Here is a 7,243-nt window from a genome sequence, read left to right on the forward strand (position 1 = left end):
AAAATTGATGGGACTGAGTAATTCAAAGTATCATTCATTGTTAGCTTACCATGCTTCAAAGAATATAAGGTTTGTTCTTATAATTGTTGTTGTTATTATTTTTATTGTTATTATTTTTCCTTTGATTGAAAATAGATTGTTTTCTCATGCAACAAATGTCCCAAGAATCCTATCAAAGCACTAAACTCAACCTGGAATCCAGTATGCTCAAAGGACCTGATGCAGACCCTTAGCAGAGACTCTGAACGTTGGCGCGGTTCCTCTGACTTCACAAGGGCTTTGATGAAGCTGTTACCAGGTGTGGGGATGTAGCTCAGAGGTAGAGCACATGTTTCGCATATATGAGGCCCCGGGTTCGAGCCCCAGCATCTCCAAAACAATACTTTTAACCTTTGATTTTCTTTTTTCAGGATGTTTCTGTACAAGGTGTCCCAGAATTTAAAGTCCCGTGATGAGGTTATATATGCATAGCTAATTATTGGATAAAATTGCTCATTTGTCACCGTGACAGCAATGTTCATCTTTGTGACGACATTTCCATAGATACCACCATGGTCTGGTGAGTACAATGTGGTCGGGCTTTTAGGGATATGCTTTGTTCACAGAGCGGAAAAAAAAAAGAAAAGCTCTGCATTCGTAGTGGGGACAGTTTCTCTAATGGGTATGCTTTCTTGGGTGAAAACAAGGGTGAAGAGTTCTTCCTTTGAGAGGAAGTAAGGGAGGGCTGGGCGGAGCCATTCCTGGTTACTAAGGGGGAGGCAGCATTGCGGTTGTCATAGAAACCGGGGTCATTATGGCGACTCTTTTCAAATGGCGACCGGACGATGTCCTGGAAAGGAGCATTCAGTTCCTGGTGTTTGGACTGAGTTGAGCTTATGGATTCCCGGAGGTGAGCACCAGAATCTTTCTGAGGGTTGGGAGGCAGATGCAGGGATTCAAGACGCAAGTAGGACCACTCCTACCTCGGGGTTTGCAGCCTGTGTTTCTCCGGAAGGAGAGAGACTTGGGACCATTCTGCCTCCTCCTGTGCTGTTCTGTACAGGGCTGTGCTGGAGCCATTGTCCAGGAGGGGAGTTGTCGGAGAGTGAGCAGGAGGGAAATGAGGCCAAATGAGCACTCTGTGATCCCGACTTCCCACTCTGTGCGTGAGATTGCTCGCTGACATTTGAGGTTTTCCGTATGTTTCATAGAAATGTTAGAAATGTTTTATCAGATATATGTATTTCTAACTTTTCTCCTAGCCTCAGACTTATCATCTCAATTCTCATCCATGTCTTTGGAAGAGCAGGAGATTTTCAATTGTAAGATCCCACCTTCTCTAGTTCTTCAATTACGGTTTTTATTCGGTGTCTTGTCTGCGAAATCTTTGCCTGGCACTCAGTGACAGGGATTTTCTTCTTGTGTTCTGTTTGACATTTATAGGCTGATTTTTATATTTTTACGTCTGTAATTTATTTTGAATGGTCTTCACATATGATACGATGTAGGTCCTAGTTTATATTTGTGGGTATGGATATACACTTGCCTCAGTATTGCTTCCTGAAAGGCCATCTTTATGCATCAAATTGCCTTGTTTATTTGTGAAACATCAGTTCTCCAATTATCCAATCATGGTACATATGCCAGTAATCCCAGTGCCTGGGAGGCTGCAGCAGGAGTATGGTCAGTTCTTCTCAGCACACACTACACGCACTACACACAAGCTTGATGCCAGCATCAGGTACAGGAAAAATGTTGACTCGATATAGGCAGTGGTCTGTAAATGTGTGGATGTGAGCGTGGAATGTTGGTTTTGGACTTTTTCTTGCCAACTTTGATTCAAAAGCATGCTCGTCCAATTACTGTAGGTTCAAACAGAGGTCTCCTATCAGGCAATGCTGTTCTCTAACATTTGTCTGTTTCTAAGGTTTACACAAGCTATATATTTAGTCTACAATGTTTAGAGTTATCCACTCAATTTTTAAAAAGAATAAGTGCTATTTTGTTGTTAGTGCATCCAATCTGTAGCTCAGTTTTGAATCAACAGACATCTTACTAATAATGAATTGTTTGAGCTGCGAACATAGTTGTCCTTCATTAAGACAGGTTGTCTCCAATTCAGCAATGTTTGGAAATCTCTCGGCCTATCAGCACTATGGATCTATCTGTCGGGATAATGCACAAATATTTGTACTTTTTGATTCATCTATAACTGCTATTATTTTTTAAACAAATTTATACATATTGTTTTTTCTGTGAACAAATTATTAAATCTTCTGTAAACTGTCAGGAAACAAGTGTCAATGAAACTTACAAAGGATTTTTTTTGTTGAAAGCATGGATTATCCCATGATGAAAACGTTATTTGATGTGTAATACAGTTTGTCGTTAAATTCTTATTGGCATTTACAGGTTATTATTGAGAGTCTGAAACAAATGAGAGAAATGTCCCAGAGACAAATCCATGGCCATCGTCACAGGAATCTCATTCAGACCACATAATTTAGTAGCTCTCACCATCCTGTGTGTGGTCAGAGATGAGTCTGTTGTAACGTGATTGTAGCCCTTGAGCTCTCAGTAAATACCAGGAAGCTAGGAGAGTGAGAATGAGAGGTGTCTGTGTGTGTGTGTACAGGAATTCCTTGGCAGAGGCTGGTCTGCAAAGCCTGGTTGATTGACTCTTAGACCTGCAGTGATATGGAGATGGTGGAAGTCGCAGTCCCAATGACTAATTACAGTTTCCTTTGTGTTCTCTTGAGCCCATGAGTAGCCACTCCTTGGGCCCCCTGTGTTGGACTTACCTAACACCTTGTCACTAACAGATGATGTTGGACCTGACATTTAAAATATCAGAATATGTCTCCTTAACAAAGCTCTAAGCTTCTGCGAGTCAAAGTACTGTGTGTCATCACATAGCAGCTAGTAGCTGAGGTTTCTCTGCTTTACCATAATAGTCTACTTAATATTATCGCCAATGCACTGAAGGAGAGTCTATAGTTTCTTCATTCTGTTATTATAAAAACTTCATGAAACTGTTTCCACATTGTAACATGCAATTTGTACTAACATAAACCTGTCTCAATCATGTTTATTCACAGATATTTGATTCCAGAATGAACTCACTTCTTCCTTCGAGGTGAGAGCTGTGTGTTTACATTGAATATTGTTAGTGTGTATTGTGTATATACTCATGCTTGTGCAAATATGTCCCTGGATATATATTGTGAAAGTTAGTTAATCACTTACTGCTGTGATAGGTTATGTGTTATAATTCTCCTGGTCCTCTTCAATGATGACCTGGTGTGTAGTACACTGCTTACTTATCTCCATATTTCTTTACTCATGTGCTGACTTATATCAGTATGGCTCAACACCCATTTTCCTAAACTGTTTTCATCTATTGCCGTTCTCTATTTCCATGCTCCATTTGTCCCAGTATTGGCTAGAGGAATCCATTTAAGATGGCATCAATGAATACCGCAAATTCACCTTAAGCTTAGGAGCTCACAGCCCTGCTTCAGGGAAAGTTTGCCCCAAATTAACAGGTCTGCTCTGGTAGGGGAGGGTTACCCCAGCCAGGTTGTTACAGCTCTGCTTAGATCCTCAGAAGAGTAACAACTCTGCTCTGCTAAGAGAAACTTTTCCAGGTCTGCTCCCCTCTCCTCCGCTTGACTCCAGTTGAAGTCATTGCTTCTCTGTTCTTCTTAGGCAAAGAAGGTCTTACCCAAGCCTCATTCAAGAGATTCACTGGGAGGGAAGAGTCCAGGAGGTGGCTGACCCTGCAAGAGTGTGAAAGGCAGCTACCAACTGAACAGGTACAGGGTGGTTTCATGCTCAGTGATTAGCTTGTTTTCCTGCTCTGGGATTGGTTCCTTTTATGCTGAGAGATTGGTTAGTTTGTTTCGCTGAATTGGTAAGTGGAAGAGTGTGTTTCTGTGGCTTTGGTTTCAGGGGCAAAGTGTGTTTATTTCACTGGCCTTTTTAAAACGTTGGGCTCTGGTTTCAGGGCCAGTGAATTGATTCTAGTCTCAGGGTCAGTGTATGTTTCTTTTGCTCTGGTTTCAGGATCAGGGTGTGCTGCCTTGGACAGAAAGGGGTGTTGTTTCCCCTAGAAACAGATATGCAGTCCATTGTGGGCCAGCAAGTGAGTGCTGAGAACCCAGCCCAGGTCTTCTGTAAGAACAGCAAGTCCTGTTAACCATGGGACAATCTCTGAAGTCCAAGTCACCAAATATAAAACGTAATTTGTATTTTTCCACTTTTCCCCATAATGACAATAGACATCTTCTTATACTCAGGTAGGTATAAGTTTCATTATTATTTACCAATCCATAAAGTTTCTTTATGTTACTTAGGTTCTCATACCCAACCACTGCCCAACCCTGTCTGCAGAAAAATACAACAATCTGATATTATAGACAAATTTATATATGCTGGAATGTATTAGGATAGAACCAGAGTTTAGAGACATCTGGCCTTCATTCATCTTGAATATATGTTTAAATTTATCTCTTTTGTTGCCCATGATAATTGTTCATTCTTAATATTAAATAGTGTAGCATTGTATAGCTACACGGCAAGTTTTATAATTTAGTTTATTTCATGTGTATATATGCTTGCCTACATATAGGTATGAAGAGCGCATGCATGCCTGTTGCCCATGGAAGCCAAGAGAGGACATTGAATCCCTTGGCACTGGAGTTAACAGTTGAAAACTGCCATGCTGGTTTTGGGAAATGAGTCTTTGCCTGTTGCCTGTTGCTGAGGTTGTTTTCAATTTCAGTGTCTTGTATATAAAGCTGTTGTGAACTGAAATAAATAAGTCTTTAAAAGAAAATATGTCCTCTTTCTCCAGGTTATATATTTGGGTTGTGATGGCCAGATGACAATTAACATATGAAGAAACAGAAAAAGATTTTTCCAAGTTATCATCCTGTTTTCCATGGCCACCAGCAGTGGGTATGGGAGAGTCATCCTCCACAAATTTGCCAGGTCTTTGTATGACAAGTCTTTATTTCTGAGTATTTTATGGGGTTGTCTAGAGTCCCCTCAGAGTCACCTGTTGATGGAGGAAGGTCATTGGCTAATAAAGGAACTGCCTTGGCCCATTTTATTGGTTAGAAGATAGGTGGGAGGAGTAAACAGAACAGAACGCTGGGAGGAAGAGGAAGTGAGCTCAGACTCCACAGCTCTCCTCTCGGGGGCAGACGCCTCAGAGAGACGCCATGCCCCGCTCCTGGGCAGACACACGAGATGAAGCTCCGACCTAGAATCTTCCCGGTAAGACCGGTGCTCACAGATTATTAGAGATGGGTTTATCGGGATAACAGAATTAGCCAGTAAGGGCTAGGGCTAAAGGGCCAAGCAGTGTTTAAATGAATACAGTTTCCGTGTAATTATTTTGGGTAAAGCTAGCCGTGGGGGCGGCCGGGTGCCGGGGACGCAGCCCCAGCGCCCTTATTACTACAACCTGTCTCTCTTCCCTAAGTGTTAAGGATGTTGCTGCTGTATGTTTCTCTTAGTGGAGCATCTACTCACCCTTCTGGTCAAGTTTTATTTCCTGAATTGTCTATTTTCTTAGTGTCTCCTTTAGAAGCTTTCTGTATTCTGGATACAAGAAGACTGTCATCTGATATACAATTTCCCACATTCATTTTCCCAGGTAAGAAAAATATGTTTCTATCATATATTTGGAAGAATAGATATTTTCTCACTTTATGGAATTCGTAACACTCCAGTTCTTCATTTAATGAAAGGGGGTTTGCCATATCTAAGAAGTTTGTTTGTAATTCATGAACCTGAACATCCAATTGTATTCTGCTACAAGATTCATGTTTAGGTTGTAATTTGGACTTCTTTTAGGTTTATTTTCCCTATTTACTGAGGGTCTGCCTGTATGTCTGTGTGTGCCAAATACACATTTGAGTGCAGATGCCCACTGAGACCAGAAGAGACTGTCAGTTCCCCTGGATCTGGAGTTACAGACATCTGTCACCCACCATATGGGTGCTGGAAACTGAAGTCAGGTCCTCTGCAATAGCAAAAGGCACTCTTAACTTTTGAGATGTCTCTCTAGTCCTGTGTAGATCATTTGTTCATTCTCGATTGACTTTTGTATCCTGCGATATACGATTGTCTATATTTATATTTGTGCATGGGGAGGTCTGCTTGTCCCAAAATAAGACAGAAAGACAGGGCATTGAAGGGGATATGAGAGGGAACACACAACCCCTCACCCTGTAATCATTTTTACATTTTTCTGACATTCAAGACACCTCAAGCCAACTGATAGAGCCAAAATTACCTGCAGATATGATGCAACTATTCCTAAAGACATCCGATATAATGTTTAAAAATAACAACAAATAAACTAGAGTCTGAAGATAGGGTTCATTCTTTAATATCACTGGATGTCTTCCAGAGGATCCAGGGTTGATACCCAACACCTACCCGATGGTTCACAACTGTCTGTAACTCCAGTTCCGAGAGATCTCATATAGTCTGGTACTGTCTGTGGGCATTAGGTACTCACGTGGTGCACAGACTTCCCTGTGGAAAAGCATTCAAAAGCAGAAAATAAAAAACGCAGTTATGCTTTCTTAGGGGCAGAATACTTGTAGCCTTGAGATGGATGATGATATCACTCTATTCTATCGCCTAAGTCACATAATCACCTTACAATTTAATTTACTGAAAGAAACTTTAAAAGGAATAAGCACATTTAAAAGCATTGCTTTTTATTTTCATTTTTTACTTTTTAATAACCTATTGAATATTTTTTCCTAATGGAAAAATAGAACCCATTTAAAGAGTAAAAATATTCTTATAGTTAATTTAAAAACCTGAATATAGGCTTTAATGTAATTTAATCTTGAAATTTTCTGAATTACATTCTTTCAGCAATGTAACTTGAGAGCCATAAAAATCCTCCCATTTCTCCGTCTCCCACTGTACCTCCCTCCCTGCCCACCTCACATACCCTTTGCAATGACACCTAATCTCATGTCTCTCTCCAGTCCACTCTCAGGCCATCATGCAGGAGCCATCCTTATTCTGTGTGAGCTTCTATCCACAGGATTAATAAGCTCACAACCTTTGCTTCATCCTGGCGGTTTCTGAAATTCTTTACTGCATCCTAGATTCATCTTTACCAGGGTCAAGGTCATCAAAGCGACAGGGTTATCCTCAGGCTGCTGGTCACTGTGCTGGGCTGTACCTCCCTTCCACTTATGGGGAGTCCCAGAAAAACTCGGTGAAGCACAAA

The 7,243-nt window shown here is 41.0% G+C and overlaps 1 long non-coding RNA gene and 1 other non-coding gene across 2 annotated transcripts; both read left to right on the forward strand.

Moving 5' to 3' along the window:
• The first annotated feature begins 302 nt into the window (after positions 1–302).
• Trnaa-cgc lies at positions 303–374 on the forward strand. The gene has a single exon. It is a non-coding gene; the product is annotated as a tRNA-Ala (tRNA).
• Positions 375–831: 457 nt separating this feature from the next.
• On the forward strand, positions 832–4,076 carry LOC121437026. Its single transcript, XR_005972918.1, has 4 exons — positions 832–889; positions 3,078–3,115; positions 3,688–3,794; positions 4,045–4,076. It is a non-coding gene; the product is annotated as an uncharacterized LOC121437026 (long non-coding RNA).
• Positions 4,077–7,243: the final 3,167 nt, after the last annotated feature.

Source organism: Microtus oregoni, unplaced genomic scaffold (genome assembly GCF_018167655.1).
Source record: "Microtus oregoni isolate MIOR12 unplaced genomic scaffold, Mior012 000050F_ref0000143, whole genome shotgun sequence".
Taxonomy (NCBI): Eukaryota; Metazoa; Chordata; class Mammalia; order Rodentia; family Cricetidae; genus Microtus; species Microtus oregoni.